Genomic DNA, 13,150 nt, shown 5'->3' on the forward strand with positions numbered 1-13,150 from the left:
GTATTCATTAGTTCTGCTTATAAAAGACAAGTACATATTTATACTTTCACTTCCAGAGACCCGGAAATTAAGAGATTTGAAATCTTGCCCTAGCTGGTGCTCAATGGTTAGAGCACTGCCCCAAGGACTGAAGGGTCCCTGGTTCAATTCCAGTCTAGGGCACATACCTTGGTTGCAGGCTACATCCCAGGCCCTGGTTGGGACTTGTGTGGGAGGCAACCAATCTATGTGTCTCTCTTACATTGATTTTTCTCTCTGTCTCTCCTCCCCAACCCCCTTCTAAAAAAATCAATGGGGAAATGTCCTCAGGTGAGGATTAACAAGAGGGAGGAAGTGAAGAAGGGAGTTGATTTCTTATTGTACCCCTGCTGCAAGAGAGCTTTGTTACTTTGAGCAGGTCGCCTATCCTATCTGGCCTCTGATTCTTCATCTGTTGGCAGTCCTTTCCACACCAAGTTCCTTAGATAAGAGTGATAATTGCTTTCTAACACACTGATTCTTTTAATTTGTCCCAGTTTCTTAAGCCCTTAGCACTTATGTTGTGAGAGGGATACAGGGTGATTTTTTTGACATGTATAATAAGAATGCTTTCAACACGATGAATCTGCTCCATTTTAAAGTATCAGGCCCAGCTTCCTCTTCCTGTATAATATTTCTTCCTATTTTGTTTTATTCTGTTCTTTAGCCAGTATGGATTTAAAGGAGGCCCATTAATTTAATATTAGCCTAAGAAAAATAGAAATCTGTTACATAGCCATTATCTGATATTAAAAAGTCATGCCAAGTGATTTTGTATTATCTGCTATTTCCTTTTTTTTGCAGGGGGGGGGGGGGCAGGGGGGGGAAGCCAAGTAATTTATCTGCAGAGAATCTTGTTTATTGTCTTATGCTATAAGTAAAGCATCCTAAGTTATTCTTTATAAATTCTATAACTTAGGAGGTGATTAACTATTATATACTAGTGCCTCAGTGCACAAATTCATGCACATTGAGAGGAAATTAATTAGAAGAAATATTTTAATATCTCTGTTCACCCTTTCTTTATAATAGAAGTGTCAACCAAATTCATGATCAACAATGACAGATGGAAACACACATGTGCAGTTGGTGCCAGCCAGAGCTTTTATATGTATCACACATGTGCGAGACAACTTAGCTTTTTCTAGGTATAGAATAAACTTGCTTAATTAGACCTGCTTTCTGATGTAGCTAAACTTTTTTCAGCCCAATGAAGCTCCCCAACTTCTCTTTCAGGTAGTTGTCAGCAACACAGCAGTAAATATCAACACAAAAAGCAGATTATTATTATAGATCATGCAGGGAGAACAATGGTTAAAATATTGCAGCAGTATGTTTTTTTAAAAAAAATGTATTTATTGATTTCAGAGAGGAAGGAAGAGGGAGAGATAGAAACATCAATAATGAGAATCATTGATCAGCTGCCTCCTGCATGCCCCCTACTGGGGATCGAGCCCACAACCAGGCATGTGCCCAGGACCCTTCGGTCTACAGGCCAACGCTCTATTAACTGAGCCAAACCGGCTAGGGCTGCAGCAGTGTTTGACAATATTCTGCACAGTGAGAAAACCTGAAGTCATTTTCAGGGTTCACCATTTCTTAACTTCTTTTCAGTAGGGTCAAATTTCTAAGCTTTCTAAATCTCCATTTTTTGGCTAATGAAAAGAAAATAGGATTCCACCGAGTCTCCTATCTACCTACTCCAGGACTTCTGTGAGGATCAAATGAGATGAGGCAGGGAAAACACTTCACAGACATTTGGTTACAGTGTTTGCACCCGGCTATAAAGAAAGTCAGTTCTTGGGCCGAAGAACTGCAAGGAGGCTAGTCGTCACTAGGGAGAGGAAGCTGGGAGAGGAAGCCAGCGTTGCTACAAGACGTCATTATTTGGTGGAGGGAAGGACACTTCGCAAATTAGCCTTTTATATAGATAGATAGGACTTAATACTTTAAAAAGAATCCCCTACGTATTCTTTCTTATAACATCCAAATCTCTTAGTACATTTTTAAGTGTTTGTCTTTAGAAAAGCAACTTGTTTTAATTTCTCTAACGTTTATTCAAACTACATTACCTTATTGATATACTTTTAAATTTTGAAGTGATTATAATCTCGGGAAATTGTGAAAATTACCATAGAGTTCCATATAAACTTTACCCATCACCATTTGCTCAGTAGTAACATCTTACATAACTGTGCTACAATAGTGACTTGTATTTCATTGCTAAAAGCATAATGATCTTGCTCATTTTGAAAAATGCTGGCAAATACAAGAATGTTGTTGATATTTTTATTCTCAGAGGTGAAGAGGTTAGCATGTACAAATTCAGATTCTCTGCCTTGGTTCCGTAGGAAAAACACCAACGCTATGTCTCTTCCCTGAACTTCCTATAAATAGGGTGACAGGTAACTAGGCAAATGGCTGATTATTTTCTACCAGGTAGTTTATTCACAGCCTTAGATATGGTCATGTAAAATTTCAGTTACATGGCATTCTTCTTAATTCCTCTTTGCTGGACTTAATTTAATCACTCAGGAACTTTTATTCTTGCATATAACAGAGTCTAAAGAAATAAATATTGGCCAGTTAGTCAAGAGATACATACTTAGTACCTGTTATCACTGTGTTAACTATTTTGGAAAAGTATAGTGTAGCTGAATAAACAGCTGTAGGACATTACCACATATTTTATAATGTATTTCAACAGATTTTATTCTCTAACACATAGACATAGGCATGTAGTTGGCCTTCAGTAAACATTGAGTTAGTGAATGTACGTAAGTAATAAGCATGTTGTCAGAAAATTATGTAAGTCTTAAGAAAATAAATGTTTACTGTCACTCCTAGGAATTCTAAAACTACTCATTATCAAGTGAGAATGGTAATACATGTTTTATTATGTTTCTTTATTTTCTTCATCCTAGGAAACTGTTAGTAAATGTAATCAAATTTCTTTGTTTAAAGACTGGGTCTTTCTGATACTGAAGTCCAAGTTCTTTCCTTATGGCATACTGCTCATTAAAACACAGTGCTTGCTGATTCATATGATAAATGCCATAGTTAAGTGAACAAGTATGAAATTAAACTGTATGTCAGTTATTTTTAGAAAAATCATTGTGTATTGATTGCCTAATAACTTTATTTCACCTGATTTATTTATTTAATTATTAGTGACTAAATTAGATCAAGTATAAGGGATTTAACTTGCTCTTGGAGCCTAGTTCTTATTAACCAAAATGACCATACACTGTAAATAGACTCTCCAATGATGGTATAATGTGTAATAATAATTCTAAAAAATGTTTCCTAAATAGTTATGAAATAGTTTATTGTTTTTCTGCACTAGGTACTATGGGAGCTACATGGATAATTCTCTCAATAATTTTATAATATAGTGGAGATAAGATAGATGAATAAATAGTTGAACAGTATGTGAATAGTCTGTCTGAAAGGTATCAAAGTTCTATGGATACTTATAGTAAGTAAAAAGATTACTTTTAGTTGAAATTATTAGGGAAGCCTAATATGTTTGATATGAATATATCGGGGATTGATAGAATTTTCTTGGTGAAAACCAAAATTGACTTATATCAGAATTATAAAAAATTATAAAATCAGTAGATTTCACCAGCAATTAATCAGATGGAAAAAAATTTGTCTGAATTTATTGTTTAAATAATAAAGTAAAATACTTAGAAAAGACCATATTTTTAACATGAAAACCTTACTAGTGCTTCTGAAGCATTTTACAACTAGGCCACCATGAAAATTGAACTAACTACGACTTTTTTTTTAGCATATTTTTTAAAAGAGATAATTTGATCTGTTGGAACAATGACAGATGTGCTTTATATATTTCACTTCATTTGCTAAGTTAAATGAGTTATCTCTGTGGTCAAGAGGAAAACTGTTGCTTTATTGTTGCTTTATTATTTCTGAAGTTCTGATGTTTAAAGTATTTCTATTATTTTAATAGCCTGAAAAAGTTATCTTGGCTTTGTGAAATTCAGCATTTCACAAGGAAATGGCTATCGGGGGTGGGCTTAAAGAAGAGTCTGGGGAAAGGGGAAAGGACAATGTGGGTGAATGACATCACGATGGGAAGAAAGGGGGGATGGAGGGGAGTGGAAATGAGTTCTCTGTAAAGGGGAATCCTTCTGCCTCGGGTCAGTCTATCAGAGGCTGACCTGGACCTAGTCAAACCTGAGGCATTTTTGAAAGCTACTTTATTTGTCAAACCTATATAAAGAGCAGAAAATTTTGAATTTACTTTAGTTATACGATAAATATTAATGAAAAATGGTATTATGACATGCGTTTGTGCTCTCCATCTCCTTTTCCACAGAGACCTAGATGTAAATCTGAGTCACCAGAGTAAAATGCCTTCAGTGATTCCCAGCCTGTGTTAGGTTGCATAACTGCCACATGGATGGGCATAGGTGTTTATTCTTTCAGGAGGTGATGGGAAGCTCGACGAGACATGGCAGCTGCTGGAAAGGCCACCATTACCCCAGACATGCACTCGTGTGGCTGGGTCAGAGCAGGGGAAATGTGCAGAATAATAGCCTTTCTGTGAGGACTATGCTAGTGATCTCTATTCATGGTGTGGAGAAGTGCACTTATTTTTTTAAAAGTGTATTCTTTCTTTGTCTCTATGAATTTTCATGCACTTTGAATTTTCTCGGCCTAATTACTTTCATAAAAAATGGGCCACTTTTTTACTATTGTGTGTGCCAGTGTTGAAAGATCTTTAAAATGATCCTCATATTCTAGCCTTTTTTTTTTTTTTCCTTCTACTGTGCTTGTTGACAGCCACTGTAGTGCAGAGTTGAATGGTTGCTTTGCATATCCTAATGTCATCTGACAAAGTGTCATTCCAGTTCAGAGAGGTTCTGTTCAGCAAGCTCTATTTTAGTGGAAGGAGATTGGTTGCATTCCTGTACCTAATTGTTACTTTGGTGTTGTTAAGCTTATAGATAATAATCACATCTGTGTGTGCTTTCTTCAGTTTTGTTAAGAGTTTCGAAATGCTCTTACATAGCATGTTGGCTATATTGATTTTAGTATCTTAAATTTTTTTTGTCTCATCTAAATAGCAGAGGTAAGTACTATGTACAGGTTTTGAGTTAGATTTTTGCATTTCATCATCTATTATCATTAAGAGATCAATTTAAAAAAGCACCTTGAAGCCCTGAATGGAGTGGCTCTGTTGAGTGCCATCCCCTGCACTGGGAGGTTGCTGGTTCAATTCCCGGTCACGGCACATACTCAGGTTGTTGACTCAATCCTCAGTAGGGGGAGTGAGGGAGGCAGCTGATGGATGTTTCTCTCACTGATGTTTCTCTTTCCCCATTCCTCTCTTTAAAAGTCAATAAAACAATTAAAAAAAAAACTTTAAAGATGACAAAATGACTACTTAGTAAAGAATGCCATGGCTTATTGGCGTTAAAACAAAATTTCATTATTTTTTCCTACCCAATCTATTCAACTCACTATAACATCTCTATGAACAGTAATTTTAAGCTAAATAAAAGAGATAGTAACTCATTCCCAGATACCTGAAATAGAAAAGTCCTACCAAAACAAGCAGTGAAATGGATTTTTAAAAATATATATTTTATTGATTTTTTACAGAGAAAGGGAGATAGAGAAATATCGATCAGCTACCAGAGAAGAAGGGAGAGAGACAGAGAAATATCGATCAGCTACCTCCTGCACACCCCCTATTGGGGATGTGCCCGCAACCAAGGTACATGCCCTTGACCAGAATTGAACCTGGGACCCTTCAGTCCACAGGCCAACGCTCTATACACTGAGCCAAACCTGTTCAGATGAAATGGATTTTTAAAATTTAAATATTAAATGCAATGTTAGATTAAGGAAAGGGCTGTAATATAAAATCAGAATAGAGGAAAATAATTCCCTGGTGAAAAGATCAGAGCAAATGAAATTAGTCCAGGATGTGAGATGCATTTTGCATCATGCTTATTATTCGGTAGAGAGATATCTTTGGGAAAAAGAGGCTTGGAACTCACATCACACTTGGTTTTCTTTGAGTAAGGTCCTACCTGGCAGTTGACATTCCAAGGTGACTATTGCAGTGTCAGCTGAGTACAGTTGACACTCTCTCTTTACTAGTCATCTAAATTTTTTTTTTCATTTTGTTGTTTTTTTTTTCATTCAACAGGACTTTATTAGCTGTAATTTTGTGTGTTCAAATATTAAGATAATAAGATACTAATCCTCTTAAAGAGCTAGTAAACTACTTTAACTTATGAACACATAATTCTATCTAATAAAGAAGAAATATACTAATTGACCATCACTCCATCACAAAAATGGCTGTACCCACAGCTGAAGCCAAGTTCCCATAAGGAGTCTTAATGAGCAGTCAGCAGAGACCGAAGGCTATACCCTCCCCCGCCCCCATAGGGTTTAACAGGGGACCTCAGGCCACATCCCCCACCTGGCAGGGCTTGACAGAGGACCTCAGGCTATATCCTCCAACCAGCAAGGCTTGAGAGGGGACCTCAGGCCTCACCCCCCAGCCCTGGCGCCAGGCCAGGAGACCTCAGGTCATGCCCCCTGCCCTAAGGCTTGATGGGGGACCTCAAGGTTCACTTCCTGTCCTGGTGCTGGGCTGTGGGGTATTCAGGCCGTGCCCCCGACTGGGGCACCAGGCTGGGGTACCTCAGACTGCGCCCCCAGCCCCAGCACCTGGCCAGGGGACCTGAGGCTGCACTCCCCTGCCTGGTGAGGCTTGACAGGGGACCTCAGATCATGCTACCCACTCACTGGGGCTTGATGGGGGACCTCAAGGCACGTCCTCCACCCCAGTCTGGGCTGGGGGACCTCAGGCTCTGCCCCCTGCCCTGCGGGGCTTGACAAGGGTGGGACTAGCCCAATGGTGGTCGGGGGCTGGCTGGGTCTGGGTCTCATGCGATTTTGAGGTGCATGTAGGTGGGCAGGAACTTGACTCTGAGTCCCATAGTGTGCCCCAGACTCTAACAGGAGGGAGATTTTCATATACATTTTACTAATTTTCTTTCATCTCTGACACTTCTATTATAGAGAAAGGGCAAATAGCAATATTAATTTATTTCCTCTAATCCCCTCCAAATGTACACGGATTTTGTGCATGGGGCCACTAGTTATTAAATAATGTACTAATACCTGTTTGAGGTTTCATTGGCTTTCCTCCTTAGCCCCAGTATTTGGAGTTTCTTATTATCCATTGTAATTATTCTTATTGCAGCTCTCTTGGCATATAAGGAGTCCAAGGTAAATACACACACCTTTTCCCTATAATCTTGAGCTTCTTCTGCAGTTTTTCCTTATATTCATGATGATCCCATTGGTGGCTTGATCTTTAGGAATAAGGGTTGAGAAATTCAGCAAAGGGACAACTTTTATAAGGGTGTAGTGTTAATAACAAAGCTAGATTTTGGAGAAAGTAATGGGAATCCTATTTTTTGGCACTACGTGGAATTAGAAATTTAAGTTTCATAAAGAAAAAATCAGCGTTGATCAAAAGAGATGCTAATTTGTGCTAACTGGCTTGGAACAGTGGATAGAGTATTGGCCTGCTTACTGAAAGGTCCCAGGTTTGATTCCAGTCCAGGTCAACGTGAGGGGCACGGCCTAGGTTGCAGGTTTGATCCCTGGCCTTGGTCGGGGCTTCTGTGGAAGGCAACCAATCTATAACTCTCACATTGATGTTTCTCTCTTTCTGTCTCTTCCTGTCCCTTCTACTCTGTAAAAATCAGTGGGAAAATATGCTAATTTAGGATTATAAAAAACAACAACCCAGATGCTAATTTTATATGACTAGGTATAGACATTGTTTTATTGGTCTGATGTACCTTTTGTTTTGTGTTGAGAAATTACAGCCAGAATTCTTTGGAATTAAGTGGTTCTTTCTATATACTATAATATATTTACAGAATATAATGTAGCCATTATCTTTTGTTCTACTTTAAAAGATTACCTGGTTTTAAAGATTTGTCATATAAATACCTGGGAATACTATGTTTATTATTACAAAGTTTCCAGTTCATACCATTCAGAAAATATTCTTTTGTTTACCTGTTTAATTCCTTTGTTTTAAAATTTTGTAAGTTTGTTTATTTTTACCATATCTCAAGAACTGATAGGATTTTGTGGTATTTGTGATATGCCAGAGTATGGTGAAGCTTAAGAGTAGGGCAGAGGTTGTCATCATTTGGGATGGACTAGAATGAGCTCATACTTATTGTAGAAATAGTGCTGCGTGTTAGAGCCAATTGTACCTAAGCTACAGGTGCTAAGGAAAGGTTCTCTTCGGTAGGCCATGCCGAGAGTAGAATAGCCAGAGAGCCATCCACAACCTGTTGTTAATGAGAATTCAAGGTAAAGAAACATGTGGAATCTTGAGGGAGAGAGAATGAGAATGGCCTCCAGACAATTGTTTGTGGCTATTGGCTTACTGGGCTCTAGATAATGTCCTGTTCCCAGTCTTTGGGATTGGGACTGGTAATCAAAAACAAGCATCCCAGTCCTAGGCTGAGACAAAGCAGGGACCAGATTAGGAACCTCCAAAAGTGTTTAAAATAGAACCCTATTATAATTACTGAGACATAAAAAAAGGCTAGAACAGCAGAAAGGGTATGAGTAGAATAGAGTGGGTATCAGAACAAGCTTGGATCCCTAGTCCTCTAATCTGGGCTATAGAGGCTGGGTGAATTAATGTTAATGATAACTTGATCTGGAATCAAAGATGGGGGCTGACACTGCTTAAGTATCTCTCGTCACAAATCTGTTTTGGTGACCCAGGACTTAAGTGACAGAGAAAGCAGGGCCCAGGGAGCTTGACATTCTTTTATATGCTATTAAGTATCTTTTAAGGAAAAGAATTCATTGCCATTGTTAATCAGTAATCATTTAGTTTGCTCTATGCACTAGTGTGGCATCACGAGATTAGAGAATTGCTGATGCTTCATTGTAACATCTTAACAGGAAACTGCTGCTGAGCTGCTGCTAAAATGAACAAACTGAAGCTTTGGAGTAAATGTGCTTTCTTGCAAAATAGGAGGATGTGAAAAAGCATGTTAGGCATGAGGATTCTAATGTCACAATTCTGAAGGCAAAAGCAGACTATGTTAGGCATTTAGTTTTTGAGTGGGGTAAGAGGAAGCACCAAAAAAATTACTGAATATGATAATTTGACATTAAAACGAGAACTTTCCACACCTCTTTTACTTCCTAGAAGTCATATTAACATTTTTTGGTGCCTAGCTCTAGGCATCTAATACTGAGTGCTGGGGTCCATCCCCGAAGGAGAGGAGATCAAAGCTCCGTAGCCCTCCTGGGAGGTGTTCAGCTATCCTACTCTTTGGTAATTTAACCACTCCCTTTACCTTTTCTCTTGCCCCCATTTTTCTCCCCACTTACATAAAGGTAGAGTTAACCCTGCTATCCCACTTTTTCTAGTGGGAGAAAAATCTAAATATAAGCTGAGGAACCACATCAAGAGGCAGTGCCGTAGGGCTACTGATTCTGGGTAATGTGCTGCTCTTCATTCCACTGTGACTCTTTCTTTCACAACCTAAATTTAATTTCTGCTAACTTGCCACCTGCATGATGGGGGAAAGGAGATAAAATGTATTTAATGAGAGAGATGGGGTAATTATCATACACTAGGGATCCATTGTACTAATTCATGCACCTTGAAAGGAACTGTGAGCCATGAGGCCACGGTGGGCACAGGGGTGGGTCTTGGCTCATCATCTGTGTCTCTTCCCAGCCCCTCCAGCTCCATCCCCCAGTCCTCTGTCTCCTGGCATCTACTCCCTCTACTGCTCCCACGTGTGGACGGCGCTGGCCTTGCTTGCACCCACTGACAGCGTGGAGCGATTGGGGCCAGCTTCAGCAACAGGTGTGAGCAAGGCTGGTGCCATCAGTGGGTGCAAGTGGCTGCTGCCCCGATTGCCCCTCAGGAACACAGGGATGTGGAGAAGCCCTCAGGGGTAACCGGAGCTGGCAGCCACCACTTGCACCTGCTGACAACGCAGAGCGATTTGGGCCTGCAGTGGGTGTGAGCCCTGGCTTCGCGCGGGCTGTGAGTGCAAATGGGACCAGTGCCAGCAGTGGGTGCGAATGGTGCCGTCGCCAGCAGCAGGTGCCAGAGGTGGCTTCCAGCCCCGATTGTCCCTTTGGAGCAGGAGGGTGGGGGGTGGAGAAGCCCTGAGGGGCAATTGGGGCTGGCAGCCACTGCTCGCACCCACTGACGGCGCTGAATGATTGGGACCAGCACTGGATGCCAACAGCAGTGCGAGCAGGTCCGGTGCTGGCAGCAGGTATGAGCGCTGGGCTGGACCACAGCATGTGGGAGCAAAGAATTTTCAGTAACCACCAGAGGCTTGCTCCTATGACAGTGACTGGCACCCCACCTTGGTCTGGTGCCCCCCACTCACCTGCTCCACCATCCCTCCGCGGCCGACGTCCACCATGTTCCACACTCTGCCACCTGCTACTGACATCTGCCCTGTTCCACACGCACCCCCTGGTGGTCAGCGCACATCATAGCAACTGGTTGTTTGGTTGTTCAGCCATTCGATCTATTTGCATATTAGGGTTATATATAGATATAGATGACTAGTAAGAAAATAAATGTGGCTGCAGTCCTTAGTTTTGCATCAGATTTCATGTTTCTGTTACCTTCTGCTTATCAAGTATATTGGCTTGTCAGGTTCTATTGTGAGCCAGTCTTTCCTTCTTGAAAGGGGCTGAGATCCTGGTAGGTCCAACTGGATGGGGTTATGATGGTCTTTCTACTGTTGTGAGGAAATAAACCTGAACACTGTAAGTTCAGCTTTCAGTAGAATGAAACACTTCTTTTGTCTCCTGGTATAAATATTTTTTTTCCTTGGGAATGAAAACTTCTAGCTCAACAGATTCCAGAGTTCTTGAGACAAGAAGAATTATTGAGATAAGAAACAAAACGCTATCATTGTTTGGTTTCTGCATCCAGTGTATTCTGGAATGGGAGACATCGTGTGTTAGTTAGTGCTCAGGACCTAATTTATATCCTGCAGGACAGCACGCCAAATTAACCTTGCATAGCGATGCTGGCAGAGGCAAATTCAGAACTCCTGTCTCATGTAGTGAGGACCAGCCATCACCATTTCTGTGATGCTGAGGGCTTGATGTGTTTTGTCAGGAGGTAGTGCTTAATAGGGACTCAGGCAAATGTGTTCTCAACAGTAGTGTCAGTGAAGTCAGTCTTAGTGAGTCCATTCAGTTGATCCCTTACATAACTGCTTCTCCTGCCACCTGGCTGTTGTCATGAACCTACTGAGCAAGACCAGGTTGGCTGGAGAAGGAGTCTGACTTGATTGGCAATGTGGGTCACCTTATCCACCCGGTCATTAGGAGGCTTTATATTTTGGCTTGTTTACTTTGGCATTGGAGGATTCTGGAAACACCTGAGAATGGAATTTTAGGTTATTGTCAAGTTGTGATTCATTCAAATAGCCATTCCATAAATCTCCCTGTAACTTATCCTTTGATCTGATGGCACCAAAAAGGGAAGGATTGTGGGCTCTCTAGCCACTCCAACATGTGTCTGCCACAGAAGTAATAATATATTCTATAAATTCCCAAAACTTGAGCAAGATTTTAAGCCACATTAAACAACTATATTTTAAATTTTAACTTATTTGACTCAGTTTTTTTTCTTTTTTTTAAGAATATTTTTTAATGATTTTTAGAGAGAAGAAGGGAGAGGGATAGACAGAAACATTGATAAGTAAGAAACATCATTAATGTCTGCCTCCTGCATACCCCCTACTAGGGATTGAGTGTGCAACCCAGGCATGTGCCCTGATTGGGTATTGAACTGGTGACCTCTTGTTTCCTGGTTCAATGCTCAACCACTTAGCCACACTGTCTGGGCTTGGCTCTTTTTTTCTTTTTTTCTTTCTTTTTTTTTTTTTTTTTTTTTCATGTTTTATAGTTCCTCAACTATAAAGGCCCCATTGAAATATTGTTAAAATCTTGGTTTATAGAATTTTAAAATGTTACATACACTGTGTTTGTGAAGGCATGCATATATGTATGTGTATACACACATGCACACACACACACGTATATATTCAGCATAGCAAATGTCTGAAAAGGTACATACCAGACTGTAAACTATGATTATTTTTGGAGCATGAGTTAAAGGAAAATAAGAATTGGTATTATGATGCAGAACAACTTTTATTGTTTGACTTCAAAAAATATGTTCTGTTTAATCCTATCTAATAAAGAGGGGATATGCTAATTGACGATCTCTCTGTCACAAAGATGGCTGCACCCACAGCTGAGGCCAAGTTCCCTTAAGGAGCATTAACAAGCAATCGGCAGAGACCTGGGGCTGTGTCATCCCCTGCCCCCATGGGGCTTGACAGGGGACCTCAGGCCGCATCCCCTGCCCAGCACCGGCCCGGGGACCTGAGGTTGTGCCCCATCTCAGTGCCGGGCTGGGGGACCTGAGGCTGCGCATTCCCCTCCCCCACCACCTGGCGGGGCTTGACGGGGGACCTCAGGGCACGCCCCCCACCCCATCTGGGGCACCCCAGGCCACGCCCCCTCATCCTGGCATCAGGCCAGGGGACCTGAGGCTGAGCCCCCTGCTTGGCGGGGCTTGATAAGTGTAGGTCTGGCCAGATCTGGATCTAGCTCAATGGGGGGGGGGGGGGGGTGTCCTGGGCAGCTGGGTCTGGGTCTCGGATGATTTTGAGGTGCATGTGGGTGGGCAGGGACTTGTCTCTGGATCCCCATTTTAATATGCATGAATTTTGTGCACTGGGCCATTAGTATTTTATAGTATGCCTGGCTAGTATTGTTCCGTGATTGAGCATCGACCTATAAGCCAGGAGGTCATGGTTTTATTCCTGGTCAGGGCCCAGGTTGCAGGCACAATCCCAAGTAGGGGGTGTGTAGGAGGCAGCCGATCAATGATTCTCTCTCATCATTGATGTTTCTCTCCCTCTCCCTTCCTATCTCTGAAAGGAATAAAAATATATTTTAAAAAATTTTAATAAAGATTAAAAAATATTTTGTACTAAGTACTTTCATTAATATGCCAAAGGCCAGCATATGATTTTTG

General features: G+C 40.9%; 1 protein-coding gene across 12 annotated transcripts in view; it reads left to right on the forward strand.

Annotated features, from left to right (window-relative positions):
• Positions 1–3,970: 3,970 nt before the first annotated feature.
• WDFY3 (WD repeat and FYVE domain containing 3) overlaps positions 3,971–13,150 on the forward strand; it is a 242,839-nt gene continuing 233,659 nt past the window's right edge. For 4 of the 12 annotated variants that reach the window (XM_045571059.1, XM_045571075.1, XM_045571091.1 and 1 more), the window contains exons 1-3: positions 3,979–4,096; positions 6,018–6,106; positions 9,454–9,556. The gene's annotated coding sequence lies outside the window, so the exon portion shown is untranslated. Of the gene's footprint in view, positions 4,097–6,017; positions 6,107–9,453; positions 9,557–13,150 lie in introns of all 12 variants that reach the window. The other 8 variants (XM_045571051.1, XM_045571067.1, XM_045571078.1 and 5 more) reach the window with 5 other exon arrangements.

Source organism: Pipistrellus kuhlii, unplaced genomic scaffold (genome assembly GCF_014108245.1).
Source record: "Pipistrellus kuhlii isolate mPipKuh1 unplaced genomic scaffold, mPipKuh1.p scaffold_m20_p_1, whole genome shotgun sequence".
In the NCBI taxonomy this organism is placed as follows: Eukaryota; Metazoa; Chordata; class Mammalia; order Chiroptera; family Vespertilionidae; genus Pipistrellus; species Pipistrellus kuhlii.